The following is a 25,264-nucleotide window of genomic DNA, read 5'->3' as shown; positions in this document are numbered from 1 at the left end:
AGAGTCTTCCAACTTCCTAGGCCAGTATAGTAGTAACAATAACAGCTAATGCATATCATGTTTCTATGTGCCAGGAACAGTTCTAAGCACTTCACGTATTTTAGTACTTGATTTATTGGATTTACTCCTCATCACAACTTTATGAATTGGGTATTATCATCAGGCCCATTTTACCACTGAGGAAGTGAGGTAGATACTAGAAGGTATTTCAGGGAATGATCGAATATGTGTACCCTTTGGCCTGGTGAAAACCTTCTACCTGGAGATCCACCAGTGTTTCAGTACTGAGCACAGATGTGTTATTTTTAATCTGTTATTTTATTTTTATTGTGAAAAATTTGGAGAATATTTATAGGTATACAGAGTAAAATATAAATCACTAATAATCCAACCACCCAAAGATTACAACTTCTGGCAATTAATTGCATCCTTTGAGTCTTTTGCCATTATAGATAATACCACAGGAATGTCTTTGTTAGCTTTCTATAAAGTCATGATCATTTTTTTAAGGCAAATTCTGAGAAGCAGAAATGCTGAATAAAAGAACACAAAAATGTGAAACTTTTAATGCACTCGCTAATGTTTTACTAGTTAAATGGGTAAAGGCGTAGGGGAGAGTACACAGTAAGCAGATGAATATCAAGGTGAACGAATGTCGGAGACGTCACATAGAAGAAAGAATGTTTGAATCCCAGAGTACAGGCAAGAAAGCCTCCAAAGGATCTCTGATATGATGATTTTGTATAATTGTTTTTTTCCTTTTAGAAAGAGAAAATGGATTTTAATTATTTTTCATACATAGCTTTCTTTTGGTAGATACCACTGGATTTAAAGATATAGAGCCTCTCTCTCTCTCTCTCTCTCGTTGTTTGTTATTACTGTTAATTCTGTTGCTCCAATTACAGTTGTGTTCACTCAATCGAAAGAATCATTACGAAGTTCATTCTGGTATAGAATCTGGACTGACAGCCTCCATGCCCAGCTTCTGCGTTTGCTCCTTCACGGGTAGCGGTTTCCCTGCCATGCTTTGTTTGGAGATCCTCCGGGGGTGGTTCTCTGGAGTGATGAATGCCATCTTTGTTTAAGGGGGCAGGAGGGAGAATAATCTAATTCTACCAAAGAGAGACAACAGTAAACCGATCCTGTGTTTCCATTGCTGCTGGAAAAAGAACAGTAAATGACAGCAAAATTGAATAGCTTGATACTTGCACAGTATAAATTACCCAGCGGAAGAGATGTGTCGAGAAGGAGAGTGAGGATTTGATCTCTGCCTTTCAGTTTGCAGTCATTGTCAACCACGAAGTACAAAAGTTGGCCCGGCAAACCTCGGCTTCATCCAGGACGCCAGGGAGAGAGCCAAGAGATTTTTTTTCCCTTGCGGTTGCTCAGGATTGGTCTTTTGTGAATATGTTTACATCGGTGAATAAAGTTAGAGTACTTTAGTCATTTTGCTACAGTAATGTTTTTCAGACTGTGGACTGTGCCCTATTAGAGGGTAATGAAATCCATTTAGCAGCAGGTCATTACTAACTTTTCCTTAATGAAATAGTATATACAACAGAATAAAAGAAGATAGAGTTCAATGGAATAAAAAATGTCCAAGTGCAACATACAAGTGAGAATATTATTTTGTAGAACTTTTGTTTTAGTTAGATATATACACACACATCTATATGTAAGTACTTGTGTTGCAGATTGAAACATACTTTTTATTGTGGGTCATGGTCAAATAATTACTGCCAGGAATTTTTTACACTTAGAGATGTTTTCTTCCCCCCCCCAGGATTATTTTTGTATATAGACAATTTTCTATAAGTTGCTTGGAATTGAACAGATCAGACTTTGGGGTTTGGGGTTGAGGTGAGCAAAGAAAGTTTTCATATTGACATGGACAGTAATTATCTTCTTGCTGACTAAAATTCCAAGTAGAAAAAGGGTAGACAGTTTATCCTTTCCTGTCCTGCCTGCTGTTCCCTTGCCGTGCAGTCAATAGACTTCTATCTCCTTTAAAAAAAGAAACAAAACAAAACAGAATCAACCAACAACTAAAACTCCAAGTAGAAAAAAATTTGGCTTATCTGAATCTGTCTTTATTATGGTCCTATGTAGAAAGTAACTCTGATAGTGACACCCCTTTTCAAATGTCAGCTAGAAAACACCCCAAGGGGAGAAAACCACCATAGTGCCATTCAAATACCAAACCCAAGGTCACCAGACTGACAAGAGGATTGTTTATGGTAATACTGTACACCTACTTGCCTGTGATTAGAGTTAAGAATTTACCATGAAGTTACTAGTAGTTGATGGTAATAATGTTTTAATTTCAAATTTTTATGATGATAATTTCATAAAAAAAATAAGTTTTCATGGATCCAAGTTTTTTTTCCCCCTAATTCATCTTTATTTAAATCTGTGTTAATTGCTTTGAGTTAACATTAAGTAGACTCTTGAACTTGGGTAAGATCCAGCTCGTGGCCCAACTGTATATAAGTAAGTTTCCCAAATGTGGGAAATACGCATATAAATATGCGTACACAGATCATATCAGTACATAGTATGTTTTGCCAAATATATCCATTCATTGGTACTTCATCTGTATGAAACTAAAGAATAGTCAATACAATAAATAAAAATAGTTGCTGTAGAACAAGGCAGTGGTTGCCCGGGGTGCTATTGGAGAAAGATTCGGAGATGGTGTTTAGACTCAGTAATAAATAAATGTTGCATTTGATTAGTGATACCTGTGATAAATATGGGCAGTATCTTGGATGCATGGATTGCTTTTCTCTGTTTTATAGAGGAGGGAAAGGAATAGCAGACAGATCTAGCCCAGAGTTAAACCTTTTAGCATCTCTCTTTCTCATTTTATTTCTGTTCACATTCATCTGGATTATTTGTTTAGCTAGTACCTTATAAATGTTTGTCCGTTTCCTCCTTCCATTATCACTGCCACTCTTACATTTTTGATCTTCATTAAAAGAAGTACTTATAGATTTCTAGATTGTGTTCCTTCTGCTGGTGCTTACAGTTTTGATAGGAGCAAGGGTCATGGGCTCCCCTGAAAGCCATGTGAAAGCTAGGTACCATCTCTCAGAAAACCGAATACTTACACAAACACCTGCCAGTTTGTTCAGAAGGGTTGTGAATTCTCTGAGGTCTGTACTTAATTAAAAACCCTTAGTCTAGTTGTCACCCTCCAATCTACATCCCTCCAGTCTCTATCAGAGTAACGTTCCTAATGCGCAATTTGGATCGTGTAACTCTCTGCTCAGAACCATCTTATTTCCTGCTGTCTTCGGAACAGAAGTCCAGTCTGACTGGAATCCAGACTCCTTCACACTCTCACTTTTATAGCCCCATTACCCCCTCCACACCCCTGCCTCCTCCTCCCAAATACACAACCTTCTAAGGTGAACCAGTACACCTGCTATTTCTCCCAATACTGCCTGCACTTTGCTTCCACAGTTGCTGCTACCTGAACATCCTCTCCCTCACTTTTTATCTTTCCCTTGCATTACTGAGAGCCTTGCCCCTGTGGGTTGTGCTGGCCTGGTCCCTAAGTCCAGTTGGCCTCCATTTGGGTTCAAGCCCTGGAAAGCCCAGGAGAGAAATGGAAGACTGAAGGAAGAAAGAAGCCAGGGTATTTCTTCCCCACACTCCCTGCTTCACACAGTATCTTAGATAAAGACCATGTCTCTCCTCTAGTGCTTCAGCTCCAATAAGAGAGGCCCTTTGAGCTTCTGCTGGGTGACCTTGGCCCCAGGACCCCAGTATTGATACTCTTTTTTGCCCTGTAGCTCAAGGATTTCCTGCAATTATTCAACTCCTCGATGCCTCATTCTCCCGTTGGCCTTTACATCTTTCCCTTCACCTGAATGATGAATTTCCTACATTGTAGCCCTTCTGTTTAAATACCTAGACCAACTTATATTTTCCCAGTTGAACCTTGAGTGATACAGCTCATTTGGTGGATATTTGCTGGATTCTATTACCTAATTTTAAACCATCTTCTAGGTGGGCATCTTTTTTTTTTTTTTTTTTTTTTAGTGAACCAGATGTATGTCCTGTATCAGTTATCTAGTATATAGTAGCATTGAATAGGGTTACTTGGGGTAGTAACAGATTATCTCAAAACTCAATAATTAGACCAAACTGGTGTTTATAAGGTCAGGAGTCTCAGGGTTGGTGGGGTGGATTTTCAACCTCCTTCCTATGTGTTATCTGTGGGTCAGCTGGGTGGCTCTGCTCATCTTGCCCAGCTGTCGTACTTACATGGCCTGACTAGTCTAGGCTGATCCAGGATAGCCTTGGCAGAGACCACTGATGTGAGTCAACTTCATTCCATGTTTCTCAACCGTGACAGGCTAGTTGAGGCATCTTCTCATAGCAATCACAGAGGAGCAAGAAAAAACATAAGCACAGCAAGAACTTTTTCAGACTTCTACAAACAGCATACCTGCTAACATTCCATTGGCCAAAGCAAGTCACATGACTAAAACCAGACTCAAAAGGCACAGTAAACTAGATTTTACTAAAGAGGCTATTCTTTAGTGCAAAGTTACATGACCAAACAGTAGGTACAGGGAGGGATGAAGAATGTGGGCCATAATGCAATATAGTCTGTCTCGGAGTTCAGAACTGGGACGAAAGAGATAGATAAATAGACGACAGATGACTTTTTTTTTTTTTTTTTGCCATATTAACCCTTTTAAAACAACTTTGTAATAAAATACACATGGTGTATTTGCTCGTTTGTTGGGTACGGTTCATTTGTACATAGTTACTGACTAAAAAAGAAATTGACCAAGTAAAGAGCCATTTATAAATAACGTATTAATAAACCAAGTTAAAAGAACTTTATTTATCCTTTAACCTTCAATTTGCATTAATTAGGAACAGTCACGGGAAATTGTGCCAACTTCACCTCAGGTCAGATGGCTCAACAAAATGAACTGTTTCATGCCTAGAAATAAATATATTCCAAATATAAATACAAATCGGTTACAAAACAGATTCTTTTGAAAGCACAAAATAACCACACTGTTAATATATTTGTGCCCCAATTAAAAATGTGTAAATAGCACACATTCTAGGCTAAAGTTGTCCCAGGGAGTGATCCTCATTTTTGCTTTGGATCTCATGTAAACACAACTGCGCAGACTCCTTTGAGCCATGAGCAAATCCATGGCCCCCAGTTTTCTAAAGAGAAGAAGAATTAAAAATGGGCATGTTTGAGTTGGAAGGGTCTGGGGCTTGACCTTGCTACTTGAAATTTCCTTCTTCACTAAGGAATCACTTTGAATTTCTCTGGTTGGAGTACTCTAATTTGGTTTGATCTTGGTTTGAGGCACACATTGAAAGAGATACTGTTGGGTTTATGGCAAAAGTAGGAAGCACCCTCAGTCACACTGTTTTTCAATTTCCCCTCTCTGAAGTTTTATCTTAAAACCTGGGCCTGTTCTTAGTAACTGAGAATGAGGTTCATGATATCTTACTACTGGGATGAGATTGCTAGCTGGCCTCTTCTTTACTGTTTGGCTTTGGGCAAAAATGTTAAACCTTCCTGTGCCTCTCCTTGCCTCATCTGAAAAATGACCATATGACCATTGTGAGGATTAAACTAAGTAAAAACATTAGCACAGGCCAGCCCACAAAATGTTCTTAATATAGGTCATGTATAAAATGCATATTATTATGAATCATTATGTGAGAATGTTTAGATTGTTTTCATTGAGTCAGGGTCACATACATTCTTCAAAATACAAATCAGACTTATACCTTCAAAAAATAAATGGGGTCTAGTATTTTCATACAAAAGACACAGTTAGTTTTTAAATATCGATGTCAAGGATAGTGGTATATAGTTATTTATACTCACCATAAAGCCACAAAGACAGTTACAAACACTAGCTTCTTCCTGGGCCTGTCCATTTATTCTTTGAGAACGCTTTTAGAATAGGCTTCTTAAAAATGTCTTGGTCTTCAGCCTCACGCTATCAGATTCTCTGATGTTCTAGAAAACAGTGAGGTGATGTCGATGGCTGGAGATTTAAAGTCTGTTACAAGAGCAGTGGACAGAGACCGATAAAAGCAGACAAATACAACTCCAAAGTCTTCCATCATGTTGTTTTTAAAGGGAGGAAAATGAATAAAACAAATCTGTTTTTCCTTTTAACACCCTGAGTGTCCCTTCTGCATGGAGTCATGGAGCAAAAGAGCCACTGTGAAAGCAAGACACAACAGCATCCTGAGGACCTCAGAGTCCATCACAGCGGAAACTCACACATCCGCACATGCCTGTGCACACCCACACACACCCAACAATCACTTTAATGATATAACAAGGGCTTTTATGGTGCTATAATGTTGGGTGTTGAGTGAAAAGACAATGACCGAGCATATGTTCATCCAACATGGCAGCTACAAGGAATGTGACAGACCAACATGGTTAGTTCTCACACAGACGACGTTGAGTCAAAAATGGAGAACATTAGATACACATCCAGGGACTCATGTCGTAGAGATCAATTTGAAATGCACAAACACCGTTCATTGTCCTGGATGCACATATTGTATATAAATGTAAAAAAAAAGTGGACTAGAAAAAGACAAACGAATTCATGGTCTGGACAAAGAGTGGAGTTATCAAGACTATACCTATGCTCTCTATTTTTTAATTAAAAAAAAAAGCAGTTATGACAAAATTTACCAATGGTCCCCCCAAGGCAGCAGGAATGCAGACATCAGCTCTACTAACCTCTGTTTTTCTGAGTTCTAAGTTCCCCACAACAACCACAAGAATTGCAGGACTATAGTTAACTGAAAAGCAACTTCTCGCTTGCTCTTTACAGATACTACGAGCCGTCCTCTGCTGAACAAGTAGTTGCCCCCGTGCATTTGGCTCTCTCTTTCATCTGTTTACCCGTGCGGGCTGTGTCTCCAGCATAATCACACTGAACACAATCTAGACAGCTCCATAGTTCCAAGCCCGGCTACATCCCCTGATGAACACCTGTCATTTCACCACAGGTGGGGGATGCTACTGCTGGTTGAGACCTATCCTAGGAACTGTCCTCTGAGGCCAGCCATCCCTTCTTTAGCACAAAATCTCTACACTGTTTAAGATTTACATTTGCCTTATAACCATCTTCCCAAAACTCCCGCATCTTGCCCACAGCAAAGTAGATCTTTAGGATCCACAAACGTTGTCCTATGCCTATAATGTCTTATTACACTTCTGTGTTCAAGTTCCTTTCTCTGAAACCATCACCCCTCTGGAATGAGATTTTTATCTCAGTCTATTTGCATTTATTCAGAATCAGAGACCGCTCTGAAACCAGACCCTATTTAAACAAAGAAAGAAGAGCAGTTGCAGATTAAATAAATGTTGGGGAACTTAAAAAAAGAAAAGAAAAACAAAAACAAAACACTTCTATTTACCTTCTTGTGTTTCCTTTTTTCCAGATCTGCGGTTTCCCTCCCGTTGGCCGTCCTGTGAGGGTGCCAGCTTCTGCGCGTGATTTAATGGATCAGAAGGTCAGATATCAGGCTTGACTTGGCTGTTTGCAGACTCATGATCTTTGTGATTAATTGTCACTTTTTAGCACGAGGGGAATTACCTGCTAATTTGTGGCATTGCTGCTCTTGGTATTTAACATAGTTTTGACCTCTGCAGACATTCAGGAGGAATATAAAACATTAAATGGGCTGGAAAAACATAATGGAGAAAAGGAAGTCTGCAAGAATTAACTTGGGGCGAGAAAGGTAATAATTGGACAATGAGAGAGAGGAGCTGTATTTCACTTGTTATGTGGGGAAGTTGTGCTCAAGGAAGATCGAGCAGCCCTTTCCAACTGCCTTTTCCTTAAAAAAAAAAAAAAAAAGGTGTCAGGAGTAGCTAATCGGTGGGTTATGGGTTAGAGCCAGTGGGATAGGGCTCGGCACCTGCGCAGTGCCCATTCCCTTGTTTCCTGGGCAAGCCCTCAATTCTCCCTCTGGTCCCCAGATGTTTGGTAATGTCAAGCAGCCTGTTTGGAAGGCTAGGTTATAATTTGGAACCCAGTTTGTTTACATTATTATAACAACAGTTTCAGTTTGTCTCTGCAGCAAAGATTATGTCAGCACTTTCCTTTCTGTGTTTATTATTTTTAGCAGTTTAAAAGCTAACCGTGAAAAATGGCTTTCTGGCTGTCAGGTGACGTTCCGGCTGGGCCAGGGTCTGGTGGAGTCTATAGAAATGCTCCCGGGCTGTGAGAGTGGGTCTTTTGAATGCTGTCTTTGTGCCTCCCCTTGCCCAGGGCCTCTGGCTTATTGTCTGGGCACCTCAGTTGGGGTGATGCTATCTGATGGTAACCACAGCTAGTATTACAGTGCTCAGTGCCCGGGCCCTCCCCGGGGGCCCCCAGTCTGGCTGCCTCTGTCTCCCAGCCCTCCCTCAAGGGAGCTATTCAAAGCTCTCATATCAGAAAGCACTATTTGCAATTTATAGAATGTTCGAGGGAAAAGTATCAGTAAGGATCACCCGGGCCTGCAGGTCTCTAACTTTTTTTTTTTTTAAACAAAGAACCTTCTCCCAAATGGAATCTCCCAGGGAACCCCAATTTGCAAGACATGGAAAAGTACAGCTGTTCTGTTTGAAGAGGAGGAGGGTTGCCACAAAGCCCACCCTTCAGCCTCCTCTTCACCCATCCCAATCAAGGTGACTCCTCAGGCCCCCCTCATCGCTCCCAGGAGACCTCCCGACTCCTCAGGATCTTATAAGGCGACCCCTTCCACTTACAGATAAGGAAACTAAGAGGTGATTTTTAACAGGCTTCAAACATGAGACATTAGACACTAAGCCACAGAAGAGTGCACCGTGTACTAATCCATTTTCATATAGCTCTAGAAAAGACAAAACTCATCTATGATGATAGAAATCAAAATAGTGGTTACCTCGAGGAAAAGACGGGATTGCCTGGGAAGGGGCATAAGGGAATCTTCTGGAGCAATGGAAATGCAGATCTTTATAGAAGTGCAGGCTACACAGCATTTGTCAAAATCCCTCTGTGCTTTGTACTGTCTATAAAGTATACCTCCATCAAAATACAAAAACAAAGACGGAAAATAAGGCAACAGATAAATGAATTAGGCATTGGATACAAGAAATACTTATGAGCTTCCTTAAATATTGAAAATACTAATGAACTTCCTTGAAGTTATGTGGATTATTTAGTGAATGGGCTCTAAGATCATTAGGCAGTTTTGGAAGACAGGAGACTGTTCTCCTTTTCAGGAATTTTCTTTGTTCAGTAATCACCAAAGCTGGGACAGGGGGAAAGTTCTCAGAGAATACCAGACAGTGGGACCACAGGCTGCCTTTTGGGATCTTCTAAACTGTGATGTAGCTAAAGGTGCTATGTGGGCAGTCACATCGTGGAAATCTTGAGCACAGTACTTGGTGAGTGAATTGATTTCACATGTACTGTCGATGTATCAATAATGCTCCAGAAAGCCTTCAGAACTTTTGAATCCTTTGCTCCCTCATCTCAGTGCTTTTCCATCACCTATGAAATGCAGGATTCCCTTTCCCATATCTTAGTGGAATGGAACTTCTGGTGACCGAGATTGGGATTCGGGCCTCCAGAGACACCTGTGGAATAGGGCTACGCTAGGTTCGGTCTTTCTGCTTTGGGTATGTGTGTCGAGGACTCTCAAACGATTGGCTTTGTACCTGTACCTTTGCCGCAGGCACTTTGACCCTTAAAAAAATACTTTCTTTTCCCTGAAATACTTTGCACCAACCCTACTTAAATTTTTTTACTTGTATGTTTTAGAATTCCGGCAGTGACAGGAAAGGTAATTGTTTGGGTTGAAGTGCAGCTAAGGACATAGGCCGGCCAGATGGGACCCAGCAGCCAACTCTGCATTTAGAGCCTGATGAGAACACTAAGCAGGGAGAAGGAAGGGAAATGGTTCGGTTTGGTTTGTTTTTTAGTATTTATTTTTAATGATTTTAATGTTTTTTAAATTTAAATTCCATTTAATTAACATATACTTTATTATTAGTTTCAGAAGTAGAATTTAGTGATTCATCAGCTACATACAATACTCAGTGCTCATTCCATCAACTGCCATCCCAAATGCCCATCACCCAGTTACCCCATCCCCCACCTACTGCCCTTATAGCAACCCTCAGTTTGTTTACTACAGTTAAGAGCCTCTTAAGGTTTGCCTCCCTCTCTGTTTTCATCTTATTTTATTTTTCCTTCCCTTCTCCTATGTTCACCTGTTTTGTTTCTTAAATTCCACATACGGGAGAGCCTGGGTGGCTCAGTCGGTTAGTCAGCTGCCTCCAGCTCAGGACATGATCCCAGAATCCTGGGATGGAGCCCCGTGTCAGGCTCCCTGGTTCTCCCTCTCCCTCTGCACCATCCCGCACAATCCCCCATCATAATAAATAAATAAACAAATAAATAAATAAATCTTTTTTTAAAATTCCACAAATGAGTGAAATCATATGGTATTTGTCTTATAGTCAGAGAAAGTGTTTTGGGAGGTGGGAGGGGCAGAGGGAAAGGGGCTTCCGGAGCCTGACATGGAGCTCAGTCTCAGGACCCTGAGATCATGACCTGAGCCAAAGTCAAGAGTCCAACTTTTAACTGACTGAGCCACTCAGGTGCCTCAGAAAATGTTTTTGAAAAGGAAATGATGGCACTGTTCAGAAGGGTAAGAGAGGGTCATGTGAAGCTAGCACAGAAAGCATTTGAAGATACTCAGATGTTCCAGCCTTTGAGGCTATGCAGACAAACTCTCTACAACTTGAGTGATTTCCCAGCAAAGGGCTGAGGTCTGTTTAACTCACAAGACTGATCCACATTAACAAAAATTTAGTTCACTAATGAAGCCATGGCAAAAAAGAACCATCCATAAAAAATAACATTTGAAATAACCAGAACTTATTTTAACCCACACATTCCATGCTTTGCACATATAGATTTCCTAATTGAATCAAATTTAACTGAGCAAGATTTTTATTTAACCAATTTCATTTAACGTGCATAAGAGCAGAAATGAACTTACATGATCTAAGTGTTTGGGCAGAATGTGCTCTTTTTTTTTTGCAATTTTATGCCCATTTGAAAGGAACTATTTCTTCACGTCATTAAGAGTTAATTTGTCTAAATGGAAAATAGAAGACAGAAGTTGTGTGTCTTCTCCATCCCAGTGATTAGGGGAAAGTGATTCTCCTGGAGCCAACATTCTTAATACGTATGCATGTATGTATGCATGCATTTATCTACAGGTCAAGTGGTCTTAGGACAATGCAACATGTGTGTAGTCAGATTCTAGTAATTCATGAAAAAGAGGACAAAATATTAATAATTGAAGTCCAATCTATTGATTTTTTTTTCCCATTGACTTCTAAAAATCAGCAGCCTGAAACTTTAAACTAATTCAGCTCCTTATAAGGACTGTTAACAACTGGGACAATATCCTGTTTTGAGTTTTACTCCCCTTTCCTTCCTTAACTATTTTTCCTACTGGTGCCATTGGGATAATAACTGAAAAACAGAATGAAAGAAAAGTAACAGTTTAATGTGCATATTAATAATGATAATAATAATGATTACTATTATTATTATTATGGGTTCCCAGACAAGATAATTGAGGGTAAAATGAACAGAAACAATGCCTAAAGACATAACTGTCACAGGGGCAGGGCTGGACTTGAACTTAGGTCTTTCTATCTGTAAACCTCATCTTAAGAAGAAAAGCAATGGCTCAAAACTAATCAAAATATTACATTAACTGGAGCGGAGAAATAGCTACATTGGTGAAGAAAATAAGCTACTATTTGGAGGCTGCCCATAACAGAAAACCATAAATAATAGTGACAAACACTCAAAAGTATTTTTCTCTCCACAGCAGCAGGGGGTAGTTCTGTAATCATCAGGGACTCAGGTGCCTTCTATCTTTCTGTATTTCTATCCTTCATACATGACTTTATCCTTAAGGTTACCTCTTGATTGAATATGGCTGCTGGAGCTCTAGCCCTCACATATGAATTCCAGGCAGCAGAAAAGTTGGGAAGAGGAAAGTAAAAGGCACCCATCAATAGCTATGTTTGTTCTCTTTAGGAGTCATTACCAGAATTCCCACCCCACAACTTTTACCTATATTCTACCAGTTCTTAATTATAAAGGAAGCTGGAAAATGTAGTTGGGTACTTTGCTACCCAGAAGTAAAGTGAAATTTGATTATAAAAGTATATCATGGAGGCACCTAGCAGACCAAGTCACAGTTAGGCAAATATGAGAAGCTTTTCAGTTCCGGAGAAGAATGATCAGGGTGGTTCTTTAGAGGAAATGATCTTGTAGCCAACTCCGTGATGGATAAAAGCGGGAGCAATAAAAAGTAGCTTTGAGGGGTACCTGGGTAGCTCAGTTGGTTAAGCATCTGACTCTTGATTTCTGGCTCAGGTCATGATCTCAGGGTCATGAGATGGAGCCCCACATCAGCCCAGCGTAGAGCCTGCTTAAGATTTGCTCTCTCCTATCCCTCTGCCCTTCCCCTCGCCCTCTCTAAAAAAAATGGCTTTGAGGACTTCAGTTTGTGGTGATAAACTTCTTATTAGTGAGGTTGCATTAGGGACAGGAGAGAAGAGAAGGATGTGATAGAATTTATGAAGAATGAACTGACCACAGAGAATATAGTCATTAACTGTGTGGTTCAAGACTGTGTTTCAGCAAATACACACACATATGTGTGTGGGCTGTATATATGTATGTACATTATTTACGCGTATGTATATTCAAATGCTTATATAGGAATGGCAACTCAGGAAAGACATTTAGCTGAACTTCTAAGAAACAGATCTGGATTTTAAAAAAAAATTACTAGTATTTGTTTATACAGAATTTTGGCTGGGAATTTATGATGCATCCTCCTGCAATGGATAAATAATACATGCATGCGTACATAAATGAATACATGGATGCACACATACAACATAAACATAAAACTTTTCTAAGGCTCCATAAAACTAGTAGCGAAGATCTTCAAACTTTGGCATCCCTAAAAAAATAAAAAGGAAAAATAAAAGGGGGCTAAGCAATAGATTTTAAAAGGAATAAGGAGAAAGGGATTTGTAAAGATAACTAAGAAGTTATCATAAGAAGCCAAGCTAGAGAAAGTAGGAAAGTCAGGAGGGGGAAGGAAACCAGTTTTTCTTTCAACTCTTTTCTTCCTTCTCGCCTCCCTCCCCCCACGCTCCACCCCCACTTCCTTCTTTCCTTAACTTTAAGAGGAACAGAATCTTTGGTAACTATATTTTCATAGGCTTTTCATTACGAGCTCCCAAATAAGAATTTATCCTCCAGGTTGTCATCACATCCCTTTTGTTAAACCAGAACACAGCAGGTAACATCTTGCCATTTTGTAGATGATAAAATCAGAGCACATCTGTGGCACTGGTAGGTTGGAACCAGAGCTTCCCGGCATAGCTCTTTGGGAACTCCATTGCGTCCATGGTACACCACAAATGCACGCATCCCTCGTGTATGTAATCCACAGGGCTGAGCAGAAATGACCGAGTCTCTCAGTACAACTCTCTTGATCCTGTGTGTTTGACACCTTGACTATAAAACAAAAATAATTTTTCATTTTAGCTTTTAGAATCACCTACCACTGAATAAGCCTAACTTGATTTTCTGATTTTAACCCTCTTTGATTGCATTTTATAAAGCTCACACGTACCCTGTTTTACCCGTCAAATGTTGGAGAAGAACAAGTTTTGTTGGGCACAGGCTGCCTGCTGCTCAAGGTATCTTCTCAGGAAGGCTGCTGAGGCAGAAAGTTGTAATTTCTGTTGTCACATCCTGGAAGATGTCTCTCATTAGAAAGTAAATGTCAGGGTATCTGGCTGGCTCAGTCAGTGAAGCATGCCACTCTTGATATCAGGGTCATGAGTTCAAACACCACACTGGGTGTAGTGATTACTTAAATAAATACATAAATCTTTAAAAAAAATTTTTTGATAAAAAATAAATGAAACTCAAAAGTAAATGCCTGTACATTTACATAGTAAAAGTACAAAAATACACATGGGAACAGTTCACATCAACTGTGAAATCATGGCTACCTTGGCAAGACAAGGGAGGGGGAGGAAAAAGAAGGAGATAGGTCATTAGTGTTTTGTTCTGTTCCGTTTCTTATAAAAAGAGATAAAGCAAATAGAGCGAATCTGAATGGGCATCTGTAATATTGTTTTATATACCACTTGGTGCATGCCGTATTTCATAATTTTAAAAAAATTTAAGCCCTTCACATAGACAAAGTGATTAGAGCCCTCTATATTCTTTACTCCATCCTAACTATCTACTTACAACCACATATCATCCTTCTGTGTCTTTGCATATGCGACTTCTCTCTACCTCCCTCTACTCTTTTCCCAAATAACTCCTGTTCACCTTTCCAGACTCCACAATGTATCACAGTCTCTAGGAAGCCTTGCCTGTCTCCTTGCCTTCAATTCATATCTGGGTTTGAAGGCTCTGCTCGTGTCTCAAAGAACATTGTGCGTATTTGCATCATGGTATGTGTTTGTATCATGGTATATACCATATCAGTATCATGGTATGTTTTACACTGTTGTGCACACCACTGGTTTGTTTCTCTGACTTCCAAGACTATTAGCTCTGGCTGAGCTGTAATACTCCCAATGAGCACCATTTACACAATATTCAACCTACACAATTGTATGGGTCAGTTCTGCCTTCTCTGTCCCAGACAGAGACCATCACTATACCCCTATGCGGAATACCTCGCCAGGTCCAAATGCAGAACAGACACATACTCACATAGCAAACACTTGTTTAATGAATGAAAAAAATGAGCAGTCAACCAAACTCTAGTTGCCTTGATAAAGAATTCTCTAGACAAGTAGTTCTCAAAGTGGGGCCCCCGCACCACAGCATCTACATCACCTGGGAACTTGTTAAAATGCAGATTCTCAGGCTCCACCCCAGACCTACTAAGTCAGAAACTCTGGAGGTAGAACCCAGGAAAATTTAACAAGCCCTCTAGAGGATTCTGATGCACACGTAACTTTGAGATATATTAACTTAGATTGATCAAACAAAAAGCAGAGATTTCACGTTGTCAGTTGAGTCTGGAAAAGTAAAGAGGAGTTGTCTGAAGAACAGTAAGAGTAGGGGGGCAGGCAGAAGAAAGCATATGAAAAGACAATGGGAATGATCGGTAATTTGTAAGTTCATTGTTACAGATGGGGTGAAGAATTCAAGCTGATGGGGCAAGACAGCTGATAATCAGGTGTTATGTCATAGAAGTTGGTTTAAGATATTTGGGTTTTAATCTGACAGAAGTAGAGAACCATTTTTAAAAAATTAAACAAGGTAGTGATTTGATCTAGTTTAATATTTCCGAAAGAGTCCTATGGCAAGGGTGTGACAGATGGGATGGAAGTGAACTTGGCCTCTATGGGCCACGTAAGCAGCCACTAATTAGCCCAGGTGGATAATGATGAGAGCTGAACTAAGGCAGTTGTTCTGGGAATGAAGAGGATGGGATGGGTTCAAGAAATATTACAAAAGCAGAACTGACAAAACATGGGAATGATAGAATTCAGGAAACAAGGGAGAAGTCATCAAGGATGGCTCCTGGGTTTGTGTCTTATGCAGTGGGAGTCCATTTGAACCATTCACTGAACTAAGAAAGACAAGACAAGGAGTAGATTTAGGAGCTGGGATGGGATTGGAGAAGGTAACTTTGATTGGGACGTGTGAAATTGGAGGTGGAGGCATCAAATGCTCATAGATACATCCTGGGCTGGAAATTTCAGCTTGATATCTAGGTATTAATCATTTATATATCATTATAAACAATGCTGCCATAAATATACATAAATTTTGTCTTAATATCTGATGATTTCCATAAGAGATATTTCTAGGATAAAGGTTGTTGATAAATATAACTGTGTTTTACAAAGGTTGCATTATTTCATGCCTCCATTAGCACTGTAGAAGAGAATCTCATCACATCTTCACCAATATGATTTAATCTTCAGAAACTGGATATCCCAATAGTGAGGTTACTTTGAGTTTACTTGATTACTTATAAGGTGGGAAAGATTTCATTTTTCACTGACTTCTATCCAAAGATTGTCTGTTCATGTCATTTGTCTATTTTCTACAAGACATTGATTTTTTAAGCTGATTTTTAGGAACTCTTTTTCTCAATTAAGGATTTTATCTCTGCCAATCTCATGCATTGCAAGGAAGTTTTTCCAAATTCTCATTTGTCTCTGCTCTAGAGGATGACTCTTCCCTCTGCCTAGAACCCCCAAATATCCCTCAAGGTAGCCAGTAAGTGTACCTACTGCATATGTTTATTTGAATGTTACCACTCTTGAAGTCCACTCTGACCACCACATTTCAAACTTCGAGCACCGAACAAGCACAGTCCTTGGCACTTCTGATTCCCGCTCTTGGCTCTACTTTCCTTTTTCCCCACAGCATTTTCCACCTTTTCCCATATAATGGGATTATTCATTTTGTTGTCAGTCTTTATACAGTACAATAGCCACCTTAACAGCAAAGACATCCAAACGTCTGTCTGTTTTGTTTATATATAGATATAATCTCCCAAACACCTTGAAAAATGCCTGACAAATAGTAGATGCTTAATAAATATCTGCTACATGAATATTAATTCCGTTATATTTGTATTATTGTTATAGAGTTTCAGATTTTAATTCATATAAATTTATTACTCTTTCCTTTGCAATATCTTCCATTATTTTCACACTTAAATATTTTCCCCATATAAAAATCAATTACATAATTAGCTGTATTTTCTTGAATTTTTTTAAATTCCCTTAAAAGAATTAGTCTTTAAAACATCTGGGATTCACTAGAGTGTGTAATGTAGGAGGAGGCTCTACCAAGGTATTTTCCCCCAGAACTGTCAATTTCACCTCATTTTTTTCAAACTTCATCACTCTGGCATTGGTTTGTAAACTACTTTTTTGAAAATCCTATACTAACTTCATACAGGAGGGTCTTATTAGAACCTAGAAGTGTTCACTGGAACCTTGATTGTTCCATTATCCACCGGTGAACGTTTTAAACCCTTGCCATTAGGACTTGCCAACGGTTTTATAGCAAGTATTTGGTTGAACTATAAGACTGAAATTTCTTAATTCCTAAATACATTCATTAGAAGTAGGAGAATGGGGGAGGGCTTTCTTTAGCCTTCACTTGGATGAAGAAAATAGATTATCAGAAAATGTTCATCTCTTTCACAAAATGGACAAATTACCTCATTTAAACACAGGTTTCTAGAACTGTTTTTAGTGTTGTGTTGACTTATTTTATTAATATCTTCAATGGCAACCATCTAAGAAGACCACAATTGATTAGACAGCTTTTTCTTGAAATGTGAACTCATACCAACACACATTAATTTCTGGGTTTGGGTTGTGCTTTCTATTAATAATAGATGGAACAGCTAGTTACTAGCACCCTTTGGGCAAAATGCTGTCAAATATTTATTAAGCTTTTCTCTATGCAAAACACCAGACCATACCAGTGGGAGGCACAAAAAGCACAGCCAATTATATTCCCCAAAGAAGCATAAAATTAACTGGGGAGTTGAGATACATATGCAGGCAGAGGTAAATAATAATCTTAGTTATTCATTATTATTTATGTTTTTGGCAAAATGAATGGGGCAGACTCCATAGTCGAGATATTACAAGAAAGAGATAATGGTGGTTGCAGCGACCTGTGAAGCCTTTACTGCAGGGATTAGAATTTGAATCAGGCCTCAACAATTAAGCAAGATTTCATGTTTATAGAAGAGAGAAAGGAAGTGAGAAGTCGCTAGTCCTAAAACCTGTTTCCATCATTCAGCAGTTGTGTGTTTTTTTCTGTGTTTTCATTGTTGCTGTTGTTATAGGCAACAGGTGGTTTCACTACCAGACAATTGCTGTCTTATGGTTTGATACACATCAAAACGGGGTTTTATTTCTCCTTTAAACATTTATTACACTAATATAGCTTGAAGTTGAAATGAATCAATGAGGAAGAGCTAGCAGGGATGGTTAAACTTAGACTGATACCGTGAGACAGCAGTAAGCAGGCTCTCTACTCTTTTAAAACCACTTGCTATTGTGAATCAAGCATGGCCCAGCCACTTCTTTCAGTGTCGTTTTCTTCCTTTGAGAGGAAACATCTGATATGGCAGGTATCATGACAGTCATTAGTTATCAATGTATCAGAGGAAGCTGTTCCTCTCACATCATCTAGAGACCACCATTTAGTAATTAGTATAACCTTTTTCTCACAGCAACTTTTATAGGAGCAATGAATAAATAACAGAATTCATCTGCTAAAATAAGTATTTGGCTTCTTTCTCTTTTACTGCTTCTTCCTACTGCCTTGAAGAGGATCCAAGATAGACGGACAGACGTAGGAAGCGGGAACTTAATCCACAGTCTGAAAAGACGGACCATGACTAACTAGGAGCGTGCTGCAGTCATCCATTTTATTCACCTTATCTAGAAACTCCAGTTTAATCTCAAATATTCTCATGTATATTTTATATTTCCCATTTAATCAAAAATAATGTAATATGTATATTTTTCAGCCAGATAGACACAACACTGGAATATGCTTATTCTAAGAGCATTTGCCTCCCTGATTTTCTAGTAATGGGGCTTAAGAGACAATCCAGTGTATTGTTGGTTATCAACCAACAGGATACATAGACCTGGAGCTTTCTAGTCCAAGAGTGGCCTTAGCTCATTTGTATCTTGGACCTGTGAGCTACTAATTATGGTCATTTTACTAAATTATATGGTTCATACTTTTATTTAATATGTTGTTAGTGGAGAACAGGGTTTTCTTCCATGAAAATTTAATGAGAGTAGAAGCTGGGGGAGCATCTAGAGTAGTGCATCTCAAGTTTTAACAATCATACAGGCACCGAGAAGTCTTGTTAAAATGCTGATTCTGAATCCAGAGGTCTAGGGCAGGGTCTGAGATTCTGTTCCTAACAGAGCTCCTCAGTGATGCCCGTGGTGCTGGTAACAGACCACACTCTGAGCGACAAAGCAGCTCCGAAATAGATCTTCCAGGTCCAAATCCTAGTTTGCCGTGCATTTCTGTGTGACTCCGAGGAAAGCATTTAACTTGCCTTTGCCTGTTTTTGCAGCCATAAAATGGAGATAATACCTCATAGGATTGCTATGAAGATTAAATGAATTAATATATGTAAAATGCTTAGAACAGTGAGTGTTTGACAGATAAAAGCTATATAATTGTTAGCTTCAGCTATTATAGGCATATTATGTTGTAAATACTTAGTCAGGTGCCTATCTTCCCCCACTCAATTGAGTCTGGCTGGGGTAGAGACTGGAATTATTTGTCTTCTCACCCCTTACCGCTCTCCCATCACCTGCCAGCACCTGGCACAGTATTTGGCATATGGTATGCGCATAGCACTCAGTTCATATGGCGAAACAGCATCTGCCTAGAGTCAAGAGAGGCAGAAAAATCATACATAATAAAGATCGTATATAAGTTTCATTTTCACTTGCACTTAGTTTACATCATCGTTCTTTTAGAATTTACCTACACAAAGGAATTTAATATCAGCATCGAAGACAGGGTGTTATATATATTTCCTTGGAATTGATAAACGATTGATGTGATGGAAACATCTGTGAGTTTTCGTGTGTGCTATGAATATAAATTTTTTTTTCATTCTTATCAGATATGGAATGAGAGCGATATGTTCCCCTTTAAGCAAACCTTACACTGTAGCATCTATGTTTACAGAATAGATAAATTGAGTAGCAAATATTTATTTAGCAAAATTCTTCTTTGCATAACGCTTCAAGAGAGCTGCTTTATGTAACTAGTTACTGAATAAACTTAGATGTGTTTTGCATCCAGCATAATCAGAGATCCAGCTGGGGCGTAAAGGGGCTCATTTGTAGAGATATTCTAGGAACAAAGTAGCTGAATCCACATTTGAAAGAACTAATAGTAACTTTTATCCACTGCAAGATTCTAAAATGATTCAGTGACTCTCAGACTTAATTTCTAAATCCTCCTATCTAGATATATGTCTATAACTGGTAGTATGACTTCTGGAGTATTCCAGCAAAGGTCCTAAGGAGAATCTGCCCCTGCTTATGTCAGCTATTGGTTTCTGACACACAGAATTATGGAATCCTATAGATGGAAGATTTCCTAGAGAAGGTCTCCTTTCTACTCAGTGTGTGCTTTAGGGTTCGTGGTATTGGAACCACCTGGGAGTTTGTTAGAAATGCAGAACCTCAGGGGCCCTGCGTGGTTCAGGTCATTAAGCATCCGATTCTTGATTTCCACTTGGATCATGATCTCCTGGGTCCCAGGATCAGGCTTCGAGCTCGGCCGGGAATCTACTGGAGAGTCTCTCTTTCCCTCTTCCTCTGTCCCTCTGCCTCACCCCCATTCATGCTCGTGTGCACAGTTCTCTCAAATAAATAAATCTTGAAAAAAAAAAAAAAAAAAAAAAAGATGGGCGCCTGGGTGGCTCGGTGGCTTAAAGTCTCTGCCTTCGGCTCAGGTCATGGTGTCAGGGTCCTGGGACAGAGCCCCGCATCGGGCTCTCTGCATGGCTCGGGGAGCCTGCTTCCTCCTCTCGCTGCCTACGTGTGATCTTTGTCTAATAAATAAATAAAATCTTTTTAAAAAAAAGAAGAAGAAAAAGAAAAAAGAAATACAGAATCTCAGAGCTTTCTCTAGATTTAGCAAATCAGAATCTTCACTCTTTAAGAAGCCCCCCAGAGGATTCTTAGGCCCAGTACACTGGGAGAAGGCGAAGTCCATACTCAGAGCCTTTGCGTGCCGTGTGGCTGGTTGCATTGCATGATTGCTGTTGTTGCCATCCTAAGAACATCTGAAAACAACACAGAGCTTTTAAGGGCGTCCGTCTTGGCTAGGGAAGCAGTTGCCATTTTAAAAGTTAGAGATGCTGGATCCAAAAAAATATGCTTAGGAACTGTGGTTGCCTGAGGCCTGAGTTTGTTGAAACAAGTCAACGTGCAGAGGAAAACAAGTTGGTAGTTTTATCTGTGGACTTCTTACACTCATCAAAATGAATGGCATGGTTTTATGAAAATCTTGGACACCAAGAGGACTACCGTTTAAAGTTCTGGGGGAATAGGAAGTGGATCGAATGGGAGATGAGTGGGCATGAATGCAGTGCTCATGAGAAAAATGCACTTATGATTCTTCACCCATGATTTCCATATCTCTGCCAACCTGAAGGACCCACTAATCAGCACACAGACAGTGGGGACACGGCAAAACATGCTGGGATAGTAGAAAGGTGAGATGGAGCTAAGAGTTAAATCTTTTCTATAATCGATTACATGCAGGACTATGTAAGAACATGAAATGACGCCCACATACTGTTCAGCACAGATCAAACTCCTTTCATAGGAAATACATGACTTTGGTAGAATGTTCTAGATGAGTCAAAACCTTGATAATAACAGTAGAAGAGAAAAAAAATTATAGTAATATTTCTTTGCATCTGGACAGCTATATCCTGAAGGAGTTAGCTTTCAGCTCAAAAAGCTGAGGAGAGGTTCTGATGCCCCCAAGATCTGAAGACCCAAAGTGCGAAACTGCCTTCCTGAAACTCCAGGCAACGATAGGAGATTCAAGAGTTGCTAAAAGACTGTATACACTCTAATTACCTCTAGGAAGGGTCAGAAGACAGAGTTGGAAGCTGGACCTGGCCCAAGGCAAATAATACAATAAACTCTTTGTTATTTGTTGCTTATAGATAGATTAACCAAAAAGAAAAAAAAAAAAAGACACTTAACACACTTACCTACTTTTCCCAGGAGCTTAAAAATCCTGTCTGAACCTATGGAAAGTATGGTTCTAATTTGAAGAGATAAAAAGTATTCCAGCCTCTGATACTGGTTTATTTTTCTGGCTAAGTGATTAAGGAGACAGTGTGAAATTTATACTTACATCATTGTTTCTTTGGAAATCAGTATATCACCAAAGTTTATTTTTTTCTCTCCAAATTCCTCTCTAGTATCTTGCTTGATAATATGCTTTATGAATGTATGAAATATATTACAAAATACATATGAAATATGACTATATTATTCTTACATTACATGTAGTTATAATTTCTCATGGACTTCTGAATTCTATTTTATTTTTCCTGCCTTTATACTGTAACCCAGTATTGTCCTTTGAAAATGTAGGGTGAGCCACAAATGTAAGTCACATATTTAATTTTAAATTTTCTGGCAACCATGTTAAAAAAAACAAATAACAGGTGAGATCCCTTCCACTCATCTAGATTTCTGGTGATTGATCGATTGATCAGTCAAGCGATCAATCTACCACTCTTCAGTGAGGTATAACACACATACGCTAAAATAGGTAAGATTCTATGGATTTTTTAAACAGGTATACACCCCTGCCAACACTAATGGGGAGATAGAAAACGCTTTCAGCATCCCAGAATGTCCTCTCATGCCCCGCTCCACCCCATCTGGCCCCTATCTGAACCTAACACTCACCCCAAGGATTACCACTGTTCTGATTTCCATCACCACTGATTCTTTTTTTTTTTTTTTTGCCCATTTTTGAACTCGCTCAACATGGAATTACATGATATGTCCTCTTTCATATTTGACGCTTCTTGTGCAATGGGTTGTCTGTGAGAGTCATACACGTTCCTGTGCATGTGTGTATGGCGTTGTTGTTACTGCAGAGTAACAGTGATTGTGTGAATAAACCACAATTTGTTTATTCATTCTCTGGTTGGTAGACCTTTGGGTCATTCCCTGTTTGGGGCCATCCTTTGGTGAGCGTATGCATTTCTCCTGGATGTCTATCTAGGAGATAGGTCAGAGGGTAAGTGTGTGTTTCACTGTATAAGAAATTGCCAGACAGCTTTCCAAACTGGCTGTGTAAACTGACAATGCTGCCACCAGCCCAAGAGCATTCTAGCTCCTCCTAACCCCCTCCAGTATTTCCAATGTTGGTCTTTTTCAGTGTGGTCATTCTGATGGGGCTGTCAGTTTCTCACCAAATGGCTTTAATGTACATTTTCACCAGACATCAGTGAGTCACAGAAATTGTTGAAGTTTCATCAAGATTCCTTTCAATTCTTGTCTCAGGCTACACTATGTGCAACTGTTATTAACCGTTTTTCAGAAATCTTATTTCCCCTTCATGAGGGACATGATGCCTAATTGTGCAATCATCCCAGCTTTGTCACATGTGAACATTTCTTAGCCACACCCCTAATGCGATAACCCCAGGGATGGCCCCGGTCAGTGTTGCACAGGGGACACCTAGCATTGCTGCCATAGACATCTGGCAACGAGTCTGTCCCTACCGACATAGGGCAGCCTGCCTGTTCAATGAGTCCCCAGGGAACATTTATTGAGCATCTTTGTTCCAGGCACTGTGTTGAGCATTGGGAAACAACAGGGACCTAGGCACTGTCTCTTCTTGGAAGGCTCACAATCTAGTGAGGGAGACAGAAAGTGAGCACACAAGTGTAAGGCAGTATGTTCATGCGTTGAGAAGTGTGTATGCTTGGGGGGCTCTGAGGCCCAGAGCAAAGGAGGTTGGAGAGAGCAAAGAAAGTCTTCCCTGGAAGAGTGACAACCTGAGTGTTACAAAAAACAGAGAGAAGGCATCCCAGGCAAGGGAGCTGCACAGCCAAGGCATGGAGCTAACCTTCAGCGTGGGTTTTTCCAGGATTTCCAGGGCAATGGGAGCATTAAGGCTCGTGTGGGAGGCCACTGGCAAGAGATACACCTAGAATGTCTGTAGGGCCATATCATGCAGGTATACTTAGGTGGGATTCTTTTCTGCAGAATTTCAGCCCAGAAAATCTTCTCAGTGAACCTGCAAACAAAAGGAAGCAAGACTTCCTTTGGTTGTTGTCTCTGAGTTTTGACTTTTACTCACTTTTTGATGTTAAATGGGGAGATGTCAAACTTCTTTCTAACTTCTTATCTGGACACAAACACATTTTCTTTTAAACAGTTTGCAACCGGTGTGTACTTCTTCATACACGACAGTCTACAAATTATAATTTCTTTTTTTTTTAATTTATTTATTTGACAGATAGAGATCACAAGTAAGGAGAGAGGCAGGCAGAGAGAGAGGAAGGGAAGCAGGCTCCCTGTTGAGCAGAGAGCCCCATGTGGGGCTTGATCCCAGGACTCTGGGATCATGACCTGAGCCGAAGGCAGAGGCTTTAACTCACTGAGCCACCCAGGCGCCCCCACAAATTACAATTTCTTTACTCGGTTTTCTATTATGTGCCATCCAGACCCCAACCCCTGGCTCACAGAAGAACCCTAGGAATGGCAAAGCCCGTTAAGAGTGTTCTTGTGGAATGCAGTTTTATTCTTGGCCTAGCATCTCTCCTTTTGATTGGAGAAGTGAGGCAGATGTTTCCATTCCCAATAAGGTATCTACTCATCTAAATCAAGTCAGCCCTGATCATGTCTGAACTTTCTCCCTGAGCAAAGCTGAGGCAGCCGTGGGCTATCTGAATTACCACCACTGTATTTAGCAAACATTCATGTAGCATGTAACTCTTTCCGTTTTCCAGGCAGTGTTCTAACTATATCCCACATAATGACTCACCTAGAGTTGGACAATATTAGTCCCATTTTACAGACGGGGAAGCTGGGACAGCGAGAGGTTAAGTAACTCGCTCAAATCACGGATGGAATTTGAACCCACACTTTCATTCTTGTAAACAGTATACTGTGTTGCTGCTTCTGAATACTTGTGAAATATCCAGGAGAAACTCAGAGAAACAGAGTTCATTCAGCAAACATTTATTGAGCAACTGCCTGGTGGGTGAGTCAGCAACGCCTTTGCCCCAGGAACTCTTAATCTATTTGAAGAGACAGGAAAAAAAAATTGCAATGCAATGTTAACCCAAGGAGGAAAGTAACTGACTGTCTGAGGAACTCAGGGAAGGGCCGGAACGTTAAAGACAGGCTCGCCTCACCTTTTGTGAAAAGCGGTGAACAGAAGGGGCAGCTGTCAGAGTTAGGACAAGGCAAAATGTGTCCGGGAGTTGTCAAGTGCACGTGTGAGGTGGTAAGGTGTGCTGTGGCCAGTGTGAATTTGGGAGACAGGGCTGATGGTCAGGACTGCATGAGGGGTGTTGTATGCAGGCTGAAGATTAGGGCTTTATCTTGGACCCA

General features: G+C 39.9%; 1 protein-coding gene across 3 annotated transcripts in view; it reads left to right on the top strand.

Annotated features, from left to right (window-relative positions):
• The window catches only part of THRB (thyroid hormone receptor beta), a gene marked incomplete at its 5' end in the record, with an annotated part of 375,783 nt that overhangs the window by 153,549 nt on the left and 196,970 nt on the right, over window positions 1–25,264 (top strand). For all 3 annotated transcript variants that reach the window (XM_080809566.1, XM_080809568.1, XM_080809565.1), the window contains one exon: window positions 7,465–7,536. The remainder of the gene's footprint in view (window positions 1–7,464; window positions 7,537–25,264) is intronic.

Source organism: Martes martes (genome assembly GCF_963455335.1).
Source record: "Martes martes genome assembly, chromosome: 1".
NCBI lineage: Eukaryota > Metazoa > Chordata > Mammalia > Carnivora > Mustelidae > Martes > Martes martes.
This window is presented reverse-complemented; position numbering and strand designations above follow the sequence as displayed.